Source organism: Neofelis nebulosa, chromosome 1, assembly GCF_028018385.1.
Source record: "Neofelis nebulosa isolate mNeoNeb1 chromosome 1, mNeoNeb1.pri, whole genome shotgun sequence".
Lineage (NCBI taxonomy): Eukaryota > Metazoa > Chordata > Mammalia > Carnivora > Felidae > Neofelis > Neofelis nebulosa.
In genome coordinates, this window is record NC_080782.1 from 212150583 (window position 1) to 212166213 (window position 15631).

Consider the following 15631-nt stretch of genomic DNA (forward strand, 5'->3'; position numbering starts at 1 on the left):
ATTTAGAAAAGGACAAGTCCAGGCTTTAAAAGGATTGGTTCTTGAAATAAAAAAAAACACAATGTGTTTTTAAGTCTAAAAAATTGCACAATTATCAAGATTTTCAATTTTACCATAGAAAACCAGCAATCTTTTCATTGTTTATCTTCAGATATCAGTATTGCAGATGTCAGAGATAACATTGTTTTCCTAGAGTTCAATAACTTCTAGAAAATGTTCAAGATTTCATTAATTTCTAACTAGTGTTAGAGGTGATAACAATCTCCCCCCCCCCCCCCCACACACACACACTTGTACATTCATCTGTGACATGTTTACGCACATTGATGAGGACAGTATTTTTCTTCAAAAATTCTTACTGATTTTCAACTTCTATTTTTATTCTAGATGTGAAAATGTCATTAAAAAATATCTTAATTTCAGCAAAACATAGCAGTAACTTAGAGTTACAACAATAAAACGGTTAGATAATGCAAAATAAAGAGGTTTTGAAAATTATTGTTTTAACATCTTCTTTGACTCAGTAGCTGCTCAAAAGTAGTAGTAGTAACAGTATTGGCTACTACCAATGTAAAATCCTAAGCTGAATTGAATGGAACCCATGTATTTATTCAATATATACAATACCTATAAAATAAACACATACTAAATAAGTATCCATAATGTTGATGTTCATGAAATTAGAGAAAACCATTCAATTTTCAAAATTTGTTTCAATTTTCTGGCAAGCAAACTTTAATTTTGACAAAATAGCATTGTTGACGACTTCAAGGTAAACTGCATAGTTAGAACCTCAAATTGTGTCTATTCTGTCCATCTAATTTAAAGTTTAAAATAAGTAGCTAATGTAATACATACTGGGAAAAGAGGAGGGCAATCAATTCATTGATCAGTATTATTGCAAAGTGTATTAAAGAGTACATGGAAATATCTGTCATCATTAATTTCGTAACCATTCCATACTAAAGTAAAAATATAAAAATAAGCTTTCTTTGTACTTTATGTGAAAATTATTTGAACGCCTGATTTTGGACTAATGGGGAAATACAGTTGTTAGGCTTTTGCAGATGTTGGTTTTCTTTTAACTTGCTAGGTTTCATTTCAAAGACTAAGAGGTTAAAGGCTTAATAAGGTCAAAACTCAGGATTTAACTAGGACCGCCTGTTGTTCAGCATTATAAAAGACATAAATAATCTTCCTATCACTTAGCTATTTAGAACTACAGGGGTACCTGGATGACTCAGTCAGTATCTGAATGCTGACTGAGTCAGCATTCAACTCTTCATCTCAGGGTTGTGAGTTCGAGCTCCACATTGTGTGTAGAGACCACTTAAAAATAAGCTCTTTAAAAAAAACAACAACTAAGAATTAGACTGAAAATTCCACATATTTTATATTGATCTGTTTGATAAAGAGAAATACTGGGCTGTACAAATTATTTTGTCTCTACATATATATTTAATGATGTTATTTTATTTTTATCTTTACCCTTACTTAAAAAATTTTTGTGTGTAATATTTTATTTGTGTTGCACTCTTTTAACACAGAGACAAAACTCCCCATTGGTGGCCAAAATTTGAGTGAATTTGAGCTTAGTTTTAGTTTTGCAGAGAAAACAAAGTATACTGATGAAGGGAAGACCCTAGGGATCGTGGTGAAAGAGTGGATATTAAGTCCCACCTCTTGTTAGCCCTAAAACCTAGAGGAAACCAGTCAATCTTGCCATGCCGTTCTTATTTGGCAAAGCAAAACTATAATTATTCTCTTTAAAAGATGTAAGAGCCTATGTTTTGAAACATAAAAATACCACAACCAACTGCCAATGATTATATTTATTACTATTCTAATGTTCACAACACTCTTTTCAGTACTAAATAGTAATTATAGTTTATTTTCCAAATCCAATATGGAAAAAAGAATCTAAACCTGAGGCAGAGAAGAAGAGAGACACACCGTGAAAAAAGTCAGAGACAGGGCGGTACCTAAAACCTATTTAGCAACCCCCCTTCACAAGTTTTCATTCAAGTATAGCTTTCTCTGCAGGCTCTAACATATGAACCAGTCCCACAGTGTTCTCAGAATACCGGGTACATGTCCTTCTTGAAGCCCATAAACTTACATGTGTTGCCAGTCTAGCTGTTTTCACTCCTAGACCATGAATAAATTACAAGTAGGAATAGTAGTTAAACTATCCATTTATCTTTCACTGATCCCTCTCTACCTCCCTCCCTTCCTCCCTTCTTTCATATCTTTCTATTTAAGTATACTCAGTTACTAATATAATATTTAGCTCTGGGACAGTAGTTCTGAAACTTAATGTGTTTTAGAACCATCTGGAGGCAATTTTAACAAGCACATAATGCTGGGCCCATCCTCAGAGTTTTCCATTCAACAGGTCTAGAGTTATGTACCTATGGGTTTATCAGTTTGAATAAGTTTCCAGGTGATGCTGATGCTGCCCTTATGGGAACTGCATACTGAAAACACAGTTCTAGCATTTAGAACATGGCCAATAAGTATCTGCTAAGTAAAAATGAGATTCCTATACTAGGGAGTCTGTCATTGCAATTTTTTTCCATTGCTCATGAAGGTTTTGATCAGTTTCATGATCAGTTCTAATAACTGCTCTTAACAATTTATTGTGATAGGCATTGAATTAAAAACATCTGTCCTTTATTGGGATTTCACTGAATCTACTAATAGCAGACCTAAGAGAAATAGGCTTATGTACAAGTTTGAAGGCAAATTATAAAATTATCCTCAAAAGATATGAATTTCTTGAAAACTAGCCACAAAAGATAATAAATTCGAATTATAGTTTCCACACATTTGCTTTCACTAATGTGTTTCTAAATTGTTCCCCTATGATACTCGAATATCAGGCTGGCAATAACACCTGTTAGAAGTCTGTTGATTCTTGTTTACTAAGCAAAACTCTAGATCTCTGCCTTTTGAAAAGCTCATTCAGTAAGCACAGAAGGGAAACGTGAGTTTTATTAGAGCAGGGCTAATATATTCATTGCTAACAAAGCCAAGAAAATAAATCACATTTCAAATTCTTCATTGAGAAGCCAATTGCTAAACACTCATTTCCATGACTTTTAAATTTTGTACATTTACATGTGAATAGTAAAACTGGCCATTGATAATTATGTGTAACCTGACCCAATGATTGAAGTCATGGTAGTCAGTAAGCACTGAATATCATATGAAATCCAAAACTCAAATTACCATCATGAATTTCATTACAATTATTAGTTCATTCTAAAAACTTCACAAAAAATAAACACATTTTTGGAGTTTCTGAAGGATTTTTCATGAAAAATAATGATAAACTCACTTTTTTTCACTCTTGTTTTTATTTTGTTTTCTGTAAACTCAATTTTGCATTCAAAATGATCTATCCATTGGTTCTTACTATTTGAAAATAGCTAACTTTTCTTGTTAAAACTCATTTATTATGTAGTTCTCAAATTGCACTGCATCATAATCACCTGGAAGACTTGTTAGGACACATTGCTGGGGCCCAGGACCAAATTCTAATTCAGTAGGTCTGGGGTCCTTGCATTCTAACAAGTTCTTACATGATGCTGACTATGCTGGAAGAGTGGCTACAATTTGACAAACATTCACTGGTTAAATATAAATGAGGGCACTTCTTATTTCTCATCTTTGTACAAATCAATCTATTTTTAAAACAAAATAAAATATAATCTGTTCCTTTCCAATTATTTAAATTAAATAAGTGATGCCAAACCACAATTTTTAATTGAAATTACAATTGTGAGTTTCAAATTTATTAGTAATGATTCTATAATTCTTTAATACCCGATGAAAGCGAAAATGTACACCTATAAAAATAACACTATATTCTAACAATGTTATGGATAAATGCAAATGTAGTTATATAAACATAAGTTACTTTTAGATTTGATATCTTACATTTAAAAACACTAACTTTTTTGGGGTGCCTGGGTGGCTCAGTCTGTTAAGCGTCATGGGCTTAGGTCATGATCTCACAGTTTCATGAGTTCAAGCCCCGTGTAGGGGACTGGCCTGCGCTAACCACATGGAGCCTACTTGGAATTCTCCCTCTCTCTCTGCTCCTCTCCCACTTTCACTCTCTCTAAAAATAAATAAACTTTCAAAAAAAAAGCACTAAATTTTTTAAATTATATTTTTAATCCATCTAATGGCAGGGTGGCCATAAAAAAGCAGAATAGACTTTAAAAATAGCACTAATTTAAAAACATAATTCAAAATTACATGGTACATTTTATAACAAATATGTTCTTGCTAGATCCCATTTAAGTTTAAAGAGATGGGGAAATTAAAAGGGCTAGTTTTTCAAACTTGGAAGGAGTTACTCCAATCAAATAAGCTGGTAGGAAGTCCATCCCAACCACTGTTTCTGGGCATGGTAAATGTCAACAGCCGTGCCACTACCATCTTAGAGTTTCACCAATAGGTACAGATTTTGGAATTCCTCACACAGAAATATTTTAACATTATTTGAAAATTTATTTTAGAGAGAGAGCGTGAGTGGGGTAGAGGGGCAGAGGGAGGAGAGGGAAGGAGAGAGGGAGAGAGGGGGAGGGAGAGAGAGAGAGGAGAAGGAGAGAGAGAGAGAGAGAGAGGAGAAGGAGAGAGAGAGAGGAGAAGGAGAGAGAGAGAGGAGAAGGAGAGAGAGAGAGGAGAAGGAGAGAGAGGGAGGGAGAGATAGAGGGAGGGAGAGATAGAGGGAGGGGGAGAGAGAGAGGGAGGAGGAGAGAGAGGGAGGGGGAGAGAGGAAGAGAGGAAGAGAGGAAGAGAGGAAGAGAGGAAGAGAGGGAGAGAGGAAGAGAGGGAAAGAGGGAGAGAGAGAATCTTAAGCAGGCTCTATGCTCAGCCCGCAGCAAGGCTTGACTCCACAACCCTGGGATCATAACCTGAAATCAAGAGTCAGACGCTCAAGCAACTGGGCGACCCAGGTGCCCCAGAAATATCTGAAATACAAACTAGAAAATTGTAATCTTAGGGGTAGCTGAAGCAAGAGGATGTGAATTGAATCCTTAACAAATTAGCTAGAATGATTCAGAGATTCAGTCCCAGAGATGTGGAAAGGCAAATAATCAAAAAAAGAACACAGTTACAGGGAGGCATTTATTAGTCCTGGAGAACCAAAGGGGAATTGGTTTTAAAATCAAAGAAAATTCTCAATAGCAAAAATGGTCCTTTAATCAAAAGTTATAGTAGAAAATATACTTATTTGTGAGTCCCAATTTTGTTTTTTTTATCTCTTAAATCAGTATTGGCCTTAGAAATGGGCCTGACTTAGATCTTCAAGGTAAAAGCTAAACGAATCCAACTGTTACAAGATGGGGACTTCAAGATCTGAAAACCAACTGGAACCTATACAGCAATATCTGTTTTTAAAATACTTATTCTTTCACTATTAGACAATTTCTAGAACTAATTTTCCATTTCAAGAAGCTTAGATCAAGATTTTTCTAAGCAATGAAGGGGAATTGTGAAAATAAATGTGAAACAAAACATTTGTGCTATTTCAGGGAAATTATCAGTTGACTTTTCTGGCTTACAAAGAGATTAAAGGTACCAAAAGATAAAATTAAAAGAAAAATCATTTAGAGCACCTTGTACAAATATTGGCAACCTACTATTATTAGTGTCTGTTTTTGAGATACTACTTGAGAGTGAAAATACAATTCCTAACATCTCACAGGACTATTGGAGAAATAATACCAAAATCTGAGTAAATAAAGTATTTTTCTATTTCTTCTACTTAAACAATGATTGTTTAATAGTACAGATATAAAAGCTTTAAGTATTTATGCCATCAAATAATACTGGCTATTGGGGTGCCTGGGCGGCTCAGTCAGTTAAGTTTCCAACTCTTGATTTCAGTTCAGGTCATGATCTCATGGTTTTTAGATGGATAGATGGATAGATAGATAGATAGATAGATAGATAGATAGATAGATAGACAGATAGATAGGGATACAGATAGATAGAGATGGATAAGTTATTTACGGTAAACTAGAAACTCTCTAAGAGTTAGAAAACCTGATTTTTCTCCCTAGCTTTTTACTAACATACTACTTAAACCCACTTCAAATCACTTAACAGTTTCTGAGCCTCAGTTTTCCTCCTCTTTAAATGATACATCGATACACTCAGAGCCATTGTAGTTCTTAAATTGTGTGGTCTTTATTAGTTACTAATAAATAATCCATCAACTAAGGGAGTTACTACTTTCTAAAAAGTATAACATGTTCAGAAATACTGAATTCAAACCTAACATGAGTAACACCAGAAGTAAAGCAGAGGAATTTCAGCTTAATTTCACATCTGCAGAATGATCAATAATCTAAAGCTCTGAGAGGCCAGCTACAGAAAGACAGCATGAGGGCATGGCAGAGTCTGCATGAGTCCTAATAAAAAGGAGTTTAAAGCAAAAGAGAGTAAGTAGCTGAGTGGGTAAACAGGGGTAGTGACTAGCAGAGGAGGAGGCAGTTTAAAAGAGAGAGAAAAACAGATCAATCAAAAGTTAGCTTAACAATCAGGGAGCAACTATAGTAAAGGAGGTTCTGAGGGAGTTCAAAGACATTCAAGTAGTTTATGTCCTTGACATTTATAAGATCCTATATATGAGGCAGCTTACGTAAAGGAAGCTAGAGAGAAACTAACAGAAGTCAGAAACAAAACTGGAGAGGTACGAAAGGTACTCAAAAGAACCATTCCTGTAGAAAAGTAGCACACAAAATGTTTATTTTTATTTGTTTAATAAAAGGCAATTGAGAGGGGAAATAAAAGCAAGATCATGTCCATTCTAGAGAATAAAACTGAAGATGAAACTACTTTTAATATCAGGAACTTGAGAAGAATCTGCTGGAGGGGGAAAAAAGCAAGGGTGTTTGCATCTGGAAGTGGACCATTCTGTGGAACCAGCCTGTGAATAGCTCATCCATATTACCATTTGTTAAACCTCTCAAGAGTGATTTCCTTCCTGGAGAACATATTGCTAATTAGTGTAAGATCAATGATTTCCTTCATCAGAACGATTTGTATTCATGGTTTAGATTTCTTGGTGTGTAACCATGTGCTTTGATAATAGAATGTTTCCTAAGGTCCCATGCTTTAGAGAAGTTTATGCTTGTGGAATGAGCACAATGTATGTATCAGTTCATTTTGCCCCTGTTTGTGTAGGAAAGTACCTTCCTACTTAAGTATGAATATTAAAAATTAACATTAACTAGTTGTTTATTACAAAAGAGATTTATAAAGACTGCAGGGTCATTTACTCCTCTGAGAGGATTTTAAAGTATTATCAGTGGGTAAAAAACAGTTCCCTAGCCAAATGAGGGTAACAATTTTATTCATCTAGGGAAACACCTTGTAATCTACAGTACTTACAATGAAAGCTAAAGTGGTAAAGCTGCATGGAAGAAGTACCTATTATTTTTTCAATTCAATAGGCATTAATTGATGTCCTAAGATTAATAATAAATATTTGTTAAAAAAAATAGATAGGAGGTACTATAAGAGGGGGGAAAAAAAGGGGAATGAACAAATTATAGATGATACTTTTGGCAAAGTTGCTAAGCATGAGCTGCAGACACGACAACCAGGTAAAAAAGTCTAAAAATACAAATGGAAATTGAGAGTTAAAATTCAAGACAGTTGAAGCACTAACATATATGGTTTTGTTTTCTGTTTGTTTTAAGTTAGATCTAGAGAATTTCTCCAAAACAAATGTATAAAACAATCACCTCTTCAAGGATCAAAATGTTTTTTGGATGGTGGATCATATGATATTTGAGAGCAACAAAATATAACAGAATATAATTAAATCTGATTGCCAAAGGACTTAATATCCACTCCCTTCACCGTGTGTGTGTGTGTAATTTCAACTTTATTTTGTAGGCAATGGAGAGTTACAAAAATGTCATTAGCAAACTTAACAACATCATGATGACTACTTCTTAAAAGAGTTTAAAGCACTGATTCTCAAACCGTGGTTCCTGGACCAGTGGCATCAGCATCACTTGGGAACGTTTTGGAAATGCCTACTCTTGGGCACTGGTACAAACCTACTGAATCAAAACTCTAAAAGTGGAGCCCAGCACTCTATTTTAAAGGTAGAGCCCACCATTCACATAATTCTGATGCTCACTCAAGTTTGAAAGTCATTGGATTAATCAAAAGAGATGCGTTGAGGATAATCTTAAATTGTCTGAACTGTTTTTTGGGAAGGTACTGATTTTATTAATTTGACATAGGACATATAGTAGACAGAACAAATTTGGGGAAGGAAAACTTAAAAAAATAGTAGAATACATTGTTTAGCCTTAGGTAATAGTGTGATATCCACATGGAGATGGCCAGGAACATATTGGAAGAGAGAATCTGAAAGTCAAAATAGGATCAAATTTTAAAATATAGGAGTCTACACATATATTTAGAAGTGAACAGCTATCCATCAGTTTATATAAATTTGCTACAGAATATTATAAAGAAAAGAGAAAAGCTAAGTGGAGACTGAGGAATATCTATATATCATGGCTTGGCAGAAGAGGTAAATGTAATGGAAGTAAGAATTTCTATGTCATCTTTAAAGGTTAGAGGAGATGAAGAAATGCTGGGTAAAAATGTAAGATATACTGGATACATGAGAAGAAAGTGATTTTTTTGACTGAGAAATTATAAGCTCGAAGTAAAATGAGTGGAAAAATTAGGATCATTTATTTTTAAAGAAAACTACTGTATGGGCTGGAGAACATGAGTTTGGAGTGGATTCAACTGTCACTCATCAATTTTTCTAGAAATACCAAGCAAACCTGGTTATCAATCCACGAGATTGAGAGGGTGAGTCGGTAAAATCAAATGCTCAGAAAACCTACTGTTTGACCCAAACCTAAAATTTTAGACTTCCCAATACTCTTATATATCTTGGACTGAAATCAACTAAAAATGAATCAAGGACACTTCAGTTTGGTTTCACATGAACGCTTGAAATTCTTCTTATGTCTCTTAAGATAATAGCCTCCACTGTGTTCACTGTATGTTCATACATTAACACCTTGCTGTAGCACTTATTTTTACCTGGCACCTTTCCTTTAGACTTGATGGTAACATTTCACTTTTTCAATATACACCTGAAACATACTTTCTAAGGATCTGCCTGTTGTACTTAAGATTCTTCACATTCTCTCTGCTATTTTCAACAGAAATGTGCATTATCTTTAGCACCAAAGATATAAATCCCTGGAACTGATAAACCTATCACAGGGACAATTCCTTCATTAAGGATGCCTATAATAACACTGTTCATTATTTATAACATAGGAATGAAAGCAAGTGAAGAGAAATCCTAATTACAAAAGAGTTATATAATTGTGATTGTTGTTGAAGTCAAATGACAATTTAGTCAATTTTAAAAATTAATATTTTGGGCACCTGGGTGGCTCAGTTGGTTAAGCATCCAACTTAGGCTCAGGTCATGATTTCACAGTTTGTGAGTTCAAGCCCCATGCCGGGCTCTGTGCTGACAGTTTGGGGCCTGGAGCCTACTTCAGATTCTGTCTCTCTCTCTCTCTCTCTACCCCTCCTCACTCACCCTCTGTCTTCTCTCTCAAAAATAAATAAAACAGTTAAAAAATTAAGATTTATACTTTGAAGAGAGAAAGGTTCTGGCCACAGTTGAGTATAGTAGGAGAGTAATAACTCTGAGAATAAAGTTTAGTAAGGGCAGCACAAGAACATTTACTAATCCTTAAGTTCCAAAAAGATGATAGCACAGAGATAGAGAATGTAATTGTCAGCTGTATAGTACTTAGATGTACCAGAGCATATGAAGAAGTGTCTTATAGATAAGTGGATAATGACAGTGAGGTAGGCGAGAGATTGGCATGTCCCATGTTAAGTATTTTGCAGAAAGAGTAATTATTAGGAAAGAGCGATGGAACAGTGGCTTCGTTATAAGCAGTGAAAAAAGAGTCACTCCTATAAATTTCTGATACCCAGGATCTTGAGGATGACATCTTGCTACAAAAGAGGAAAGTGACAGGCATGGATTCACCACCTTCCACTCTATTTTCCATATTTGAATAATTCCAATTTACTCTTCAAGTCTTAACATATTTTGGCTCTCCCTGGAAGGCTCCCTGTTCACTACCTCCCTCAGAAACATCCAACTAATTTAGGTCTTCTTCTCTGTTTCTTCCTCTTTTCTTTTAAAGTTTATGTATTTATGAGAGAGAGAGAGAGAGAGCAGGGGAAGGGCCGAGAGAGAGAGACACACACAGAATCCAAAGCAGGATCCAGGTTCTGAGTCATCAACACAGAACCCCACATGGGACTGGAACTCACAAACCACAAGATCATGACCTGTTCCGAAATCAAGTCAGACACTTAACAGACTGAGTCACCCGGGCACGCCATCTTCTCTGTATATTCTTGACAACTTATGTTGTCTACATCAACGGTGTCCCTGGCATCTAGTCTAGGATTGGAACATGGTATATAATAAATATTTGTTAAATTATTGAAATAATTTTTCACTGTAAGTCTCTTTATCAGATTTCAAAATGGTTTAGTAATGCAAAACCTGCAGATAAAGGATATATGTAAATAAAGTCAATCAATTTTGTTCTGTAGTTTAAAAATTACTTTGCATTTTTTGGCACACTATAAGAAGATAGGAAGGAACAATAAGTATTGGCCTAATGATTTAATTATATGAAATCACACAAACATACTGCTTTTCCTAAATCTGATTTCATTTTTTTAAAATTTGTGATAAACAGTAAGATACATTCTCTTCAAAGATAAACAGATATACTCTACACAACAAAGTAAATGTAACTGGATAAGAAAGTGTCTACTGTTAGAAATGTATTTCTATATTTGAGAAGAAAAGGAAAATCAGAAATAAAACATTTGTGTATAGCTAAGGCCTAAGTGGGGTACTCTAATAAATAGGATTTCAAATACATTAATTCACTGCACTTGGCAATGATGGAAACATAAGATGTGCTGGAAAAAAATTCTTCACTGTATATCAAAAGTCACATAAAAATGACACTTCAAAAAAACTGCTTAGACGCTTTTCCAGAATAATAAAAGTACTTAAAGAATATAAGATATATAAGTCAAAGGAAAATTCCCAATGAAAATTGCCTGCAAACCTGACAAAGGCAGACAGAAATAGTTTACAAAAACAGTTGGAGTTAATAGATCGCTGATTTTTCTTCATGATTCAGAAATACAGTCAATGCAGAATTTTTCAGGCTTGTAAAAGAATTTTACTTTAGGGGCACCTGGGTGGTTCAGTCGGTTAAGCGACTCACTCTTGATCTCAGCTCAGGTCATGATCTCACAGTTCATGAGACAGAGCCCCAGCATTGAGCTGTGTGCTGACAGTGTGGAGCCTGCTTGGGATTCTCTCCCTCCCTCTCTCTCTCTGTCCCTCCCCCGTTGCATGCATTTGTGTGTTTCCTCTCAAAATAAATAAACACTTAAAATTTTTATAATAATCAAAAATAAAATAATGACACTTTGTTAATTTTGCTGTCATTTTCGATCAAATTTCCTTGATGTCAATTTTGCCATGGCTTCTGAAGGTTTTCTTGTCAAAAGTGAGAATACTTACAAGGTCAAATAAATATGGCACAAAAAATTAGAATGATTCATTCACAAAACTATAGAATCTTGGATCTGAACATAATCTTAATGATCACCCAGTTTACACATATCGTTTTAAAAGTGAAGAGGCTTAAGAACCAATAATGTGTAGAGCTGTGTTCGTAACAGATACTCAGGTATTGAACTGCTGGTAAAATTGGATCAGGACCTCATTTTCCTAACTTTCATGGTAGTGCTTCTTCTGTTATAGCATGCTTTCTATTACTTATAAATATAACACAGCAGATAAATATTGTATCTAAATTAACAAATAGAAAATAAAATGTAAGAGATTCCCATGAAAACTAATACCCCAAATTGTTATATAAAGTATTTTAAATCAAGTTTTAAAAGTATCTCTGAAAAAAGAAAGAAATGTTGTCTAGCATATACATAAGTTTTGAAGATATACAGTAGAAATACATTCTGACCTATCAAATTGCTAAAAAATAATCTAGAAAAATGGGCATAAAGCCACCTTTTTGACTTTGATATTTTTTCTTCATTTGATACTTAATTTTGAAGTGCATTAATTCCATCAAAGTTTACACAACTGTAAATAAGAAAGTGCTAAGTTAAAAATACAGTCAAGAAACAGGCAAAAAGTTTCAACTTAGTGCATCACTAGTAGTTCATCAAATAGGGAATAATTCAAAAAGCATTCACTGAGAGATAAAAACCAAAACAATAATAGTATCAGTAATGACAACAACCCCTACCACTTCTAGGATGGTAAAGTAGATATACTTTTTACTACTCCCTCTTGCTAAATACAACTGTGAACAACAGTGATTATACTAAAACAAAACAAAACAAAACAAAACAAAACAACTCTTGAAAGTAGAAAGAATAAAGCAGACCATCAAGGCAGCCTGAGACAGAGTAGCTATGTGATTGTGAGTTTGGGGGGATTTCGTTCTGTGTCACATATGCAAAACTAGGAGCCGAAGAAGCCACAACCCAGAAATGACGCGTACAGACCTACACACAAGCAACACAGGCCTGCTCTCTCTCTAGGTTGAAACAAAAACAAAAACAAACAAACAAACAAACAAACAAACAAACCAAACAAGGAAGAGTACAGCCTAACAAGGCAGAAAACTAGAAAAGGAAAAAAAAAAATCTGGTGAAAGTCATCACCTTGCTTATAGGGGGAAAACCATTAGAAATAGTGTGGCTATTATTCATAAGAAAAAATGGAAGTCAAAAGGAAGTGGCGCAAGAATTTTCAAGTGCTCAGAGAATTGTCAGCCCAGAATCCTACACCCAGTGAAAATATCCCTCGGCATGCTTCAGGAACAGAAGCCTGTCTTTAAAATCACTAGGCAAAATTTTATCTCAAAAAAGCATTACCTGGTTAACTTGTAGGGTTAATTTTCTCGTATTCCAGCACGTTCATTGTGCCACCTGACCTATGGCAGCTGATAGCCGAACGTGAGGTCCAAGCGCGCGACAGAGCCCCACCCCTGGCCTCTTCCGGGGAGCCGCACGCGAGTCAGCAAGCGGCGAGGAGCTCCAGGAGGCCTGGCGGGTAGTCACGTGGCTGCCGCCGCCGCGCAAGGGACGCCGGGTAAGTCCCAGACAGTCCCCTCGCTTTAAGCTTTACGGCAGCTGAGGGTGGGGGCCGGAAGGGGGAACAGAGGAGCTGATGAAGGGAGGGGCTTCCAGTAGAGGGCGCCCTGCCCGCCTACCCCCATTGGTCCTGTCTGTCCCCTCCCTTCCTATTTTCCTCCCGCTTGACCAGGGAGGACTTCCCGCGGGAGGCCTCAGCAGCCTCACGTTCCCGCCAGAGCCTGAGGCTCTGTGCCCGCTCCCCGCGCACAATGCTGCCCTGGGTCCAGCCATGTTCCTCAGTCGCCAAGCACTGGGAACTCACGATGTGACTATTTATGGCACCGCTGCAGGCCTTGTCTGAGCCAGGTTCTGTTCACAGGCTAAGCCCCAACGGAGGGAAGAATAGCCCCCAACCCCACCCCACCCCCTTCCACCCGTCTGTACGGGCTCCTTAGCCTACAACAGGGGTTAGGGAAGACAAGGAGTGGCAATGCGTCAGCCTCTCTGGGACATTGCCAACCCACACTCTGGTTGACTGTGAGCGAGCTCTTGGGAACTTGAGGGGAAGGGAGTGAGAACGTCTGCGCCAGCCTCAGCGCCACTTAGCATTCCTGATCACCTTCTAGAAAGGACCACTGTGCAATGTCCTATGCCTCCCTCCCTCTGAATGTCCTTCTGCCCCCTAGCTCCCTCCCAACACCTTAACTCTGCACTTCATGCCCAACCGGTCCTGCACCACACTAAGTGTAGGTACCCCCCTCACATCCGGAAAAAAAAAACAAAAAAAAACAGAAAAACCAGGTGCACAGCCCCATCTTGGTCCCCTGACATTCAATCCACAAACAGGAGAGAACAAAAAAAAAAAAAAAAAAAAAGACAGAGTGTTTAATCCTCCATTAGATTGTAAATTTTATATTTGGTCTGCACATGTGTGTGCTCTGTAAGAGTATATGTTCTGTATCAACAAAACCTGGCAATGTGCCTGTCACCTATTAGGAGCTCAATGAACATTAGTTGAACAAGAACTTATTTAGATATGCCTTTGTCTCAACAGAACTTCACATTTAAACGATGGGTATAAACCACAGGTATTTTCATTGCCACTGGGACTGACACCTAAAACTGTCTGCCATCAAGAGGGTTGTTTGTTCCAAAGGATGCTGCAAATGTTTGTTACCTGTTACTTGATAACCTGCATACTTTATATGCATAATATTGGAGTTTCAAAATTATCTTTCCAGATAAATTATTCCATTAGATAACTAAACTGAGTAACAACAACTGTGACAGGCATTCTGCTGGGGGTTGAGTTACAGCGAGAATTAGAGTCACAGTGGGAATTAAAATAACACTACCCTTGCCTTCATGGAGATGATGACCTTCTTCTGACAGGGATAGAATGAATCTGAGTTTCACAAACAATAAAATATGTGCAGTCTCAGACTTCTCATGTCTTTGTATCATTGTATTCAATGCATTACCTCTTTTAGTATTATTCCTTAGAGTGGAAATAACCATACTTAAAATTTGATTTTCATTGTATTTTCATTGTATAGAGTTTAGGATGCCTTGCATCTCTTGTGCTCACTATCGTCCATCCTCCCTTATTTTATGACTAGGACTTGTTCAGTATGGTGTCTTTGAAATTATACAGAAACACTGCCAAGTACAGGAGACTTAGCAGAGCATTTACCCATCATCCCTAAGTTGTTTTTCAGAATAATAATTACTATGCATATCATAAATGCTGAAAAACCATAGTCTAACCTTTTACCCTGAAATTATCAGTGCGAAGTTTTAAATGGTAAACCCCTGACTCAAGTATACATTGATCAATGGAGAAAATCTCTTCAAAAACACATATGCCTTTAATGATTGTGTAGACTTTGCCGGTATTTCAGATTTAAGATTTTGGTCTGTTTGCCTGGACTCAGGCAACTTCATCTATAGCATGTTAGTGAGATAATTACACATCTTTGGAGCTTCTCCCGTTCTACTTTGCATTTATTATTACTTACAGTACTCCGTGTTGAAACATCATAGTTCTAAAGGGGTGGGTCTGAGAATTACATTAGCCTGGATTTAGATTCAGGTTACATGATTTAGTAATTTGCAAAAATTGCTAAAAAAAACCTTAACTTCCCTTTCTCTAATCTTCATTTCCCTCATCTATAAAGATAGTAGTTGTTATATTTCATCTAATCTAAAACACCATTTGTTGCAAGGGATGCTTTACTTATCATCAAAAAAGAATAGATGCTAACAAATAAATGTGACAAAGGAACAGTTGGTAAGATAGATTCTAATTTCAGAGATGTGCTTCCTAAAAAATTACAACACCAGACATTTCACATGTTTGTTAAATAATACAATATAATATATGTAAAATATATAA

General features: G+C 36.2%; 1 long non-coding RNA gene across 1 annotated transcript in view; it reads right to left on the reverse strand.

Moving 5' to 3' along the window:
• The window catches only part of LOC131497654 (uncharacterized), a 52135-nt gene extending 38932 nt beyond the window's left edge, over window positions 1-13203 (reverse strand). Inside the window, exon 1 of the long non-coding RNA XR_009255075.1 lies at window positions 13036-13203. This is a non-coding gene — a long non-coding RNA (uncharacterized LOC131497654). The remainder of the gene's footprint in view (window positions 1-13035) is intronic.
• Window positions 13204-15631: the final 2428 nt, after the last annotated feature.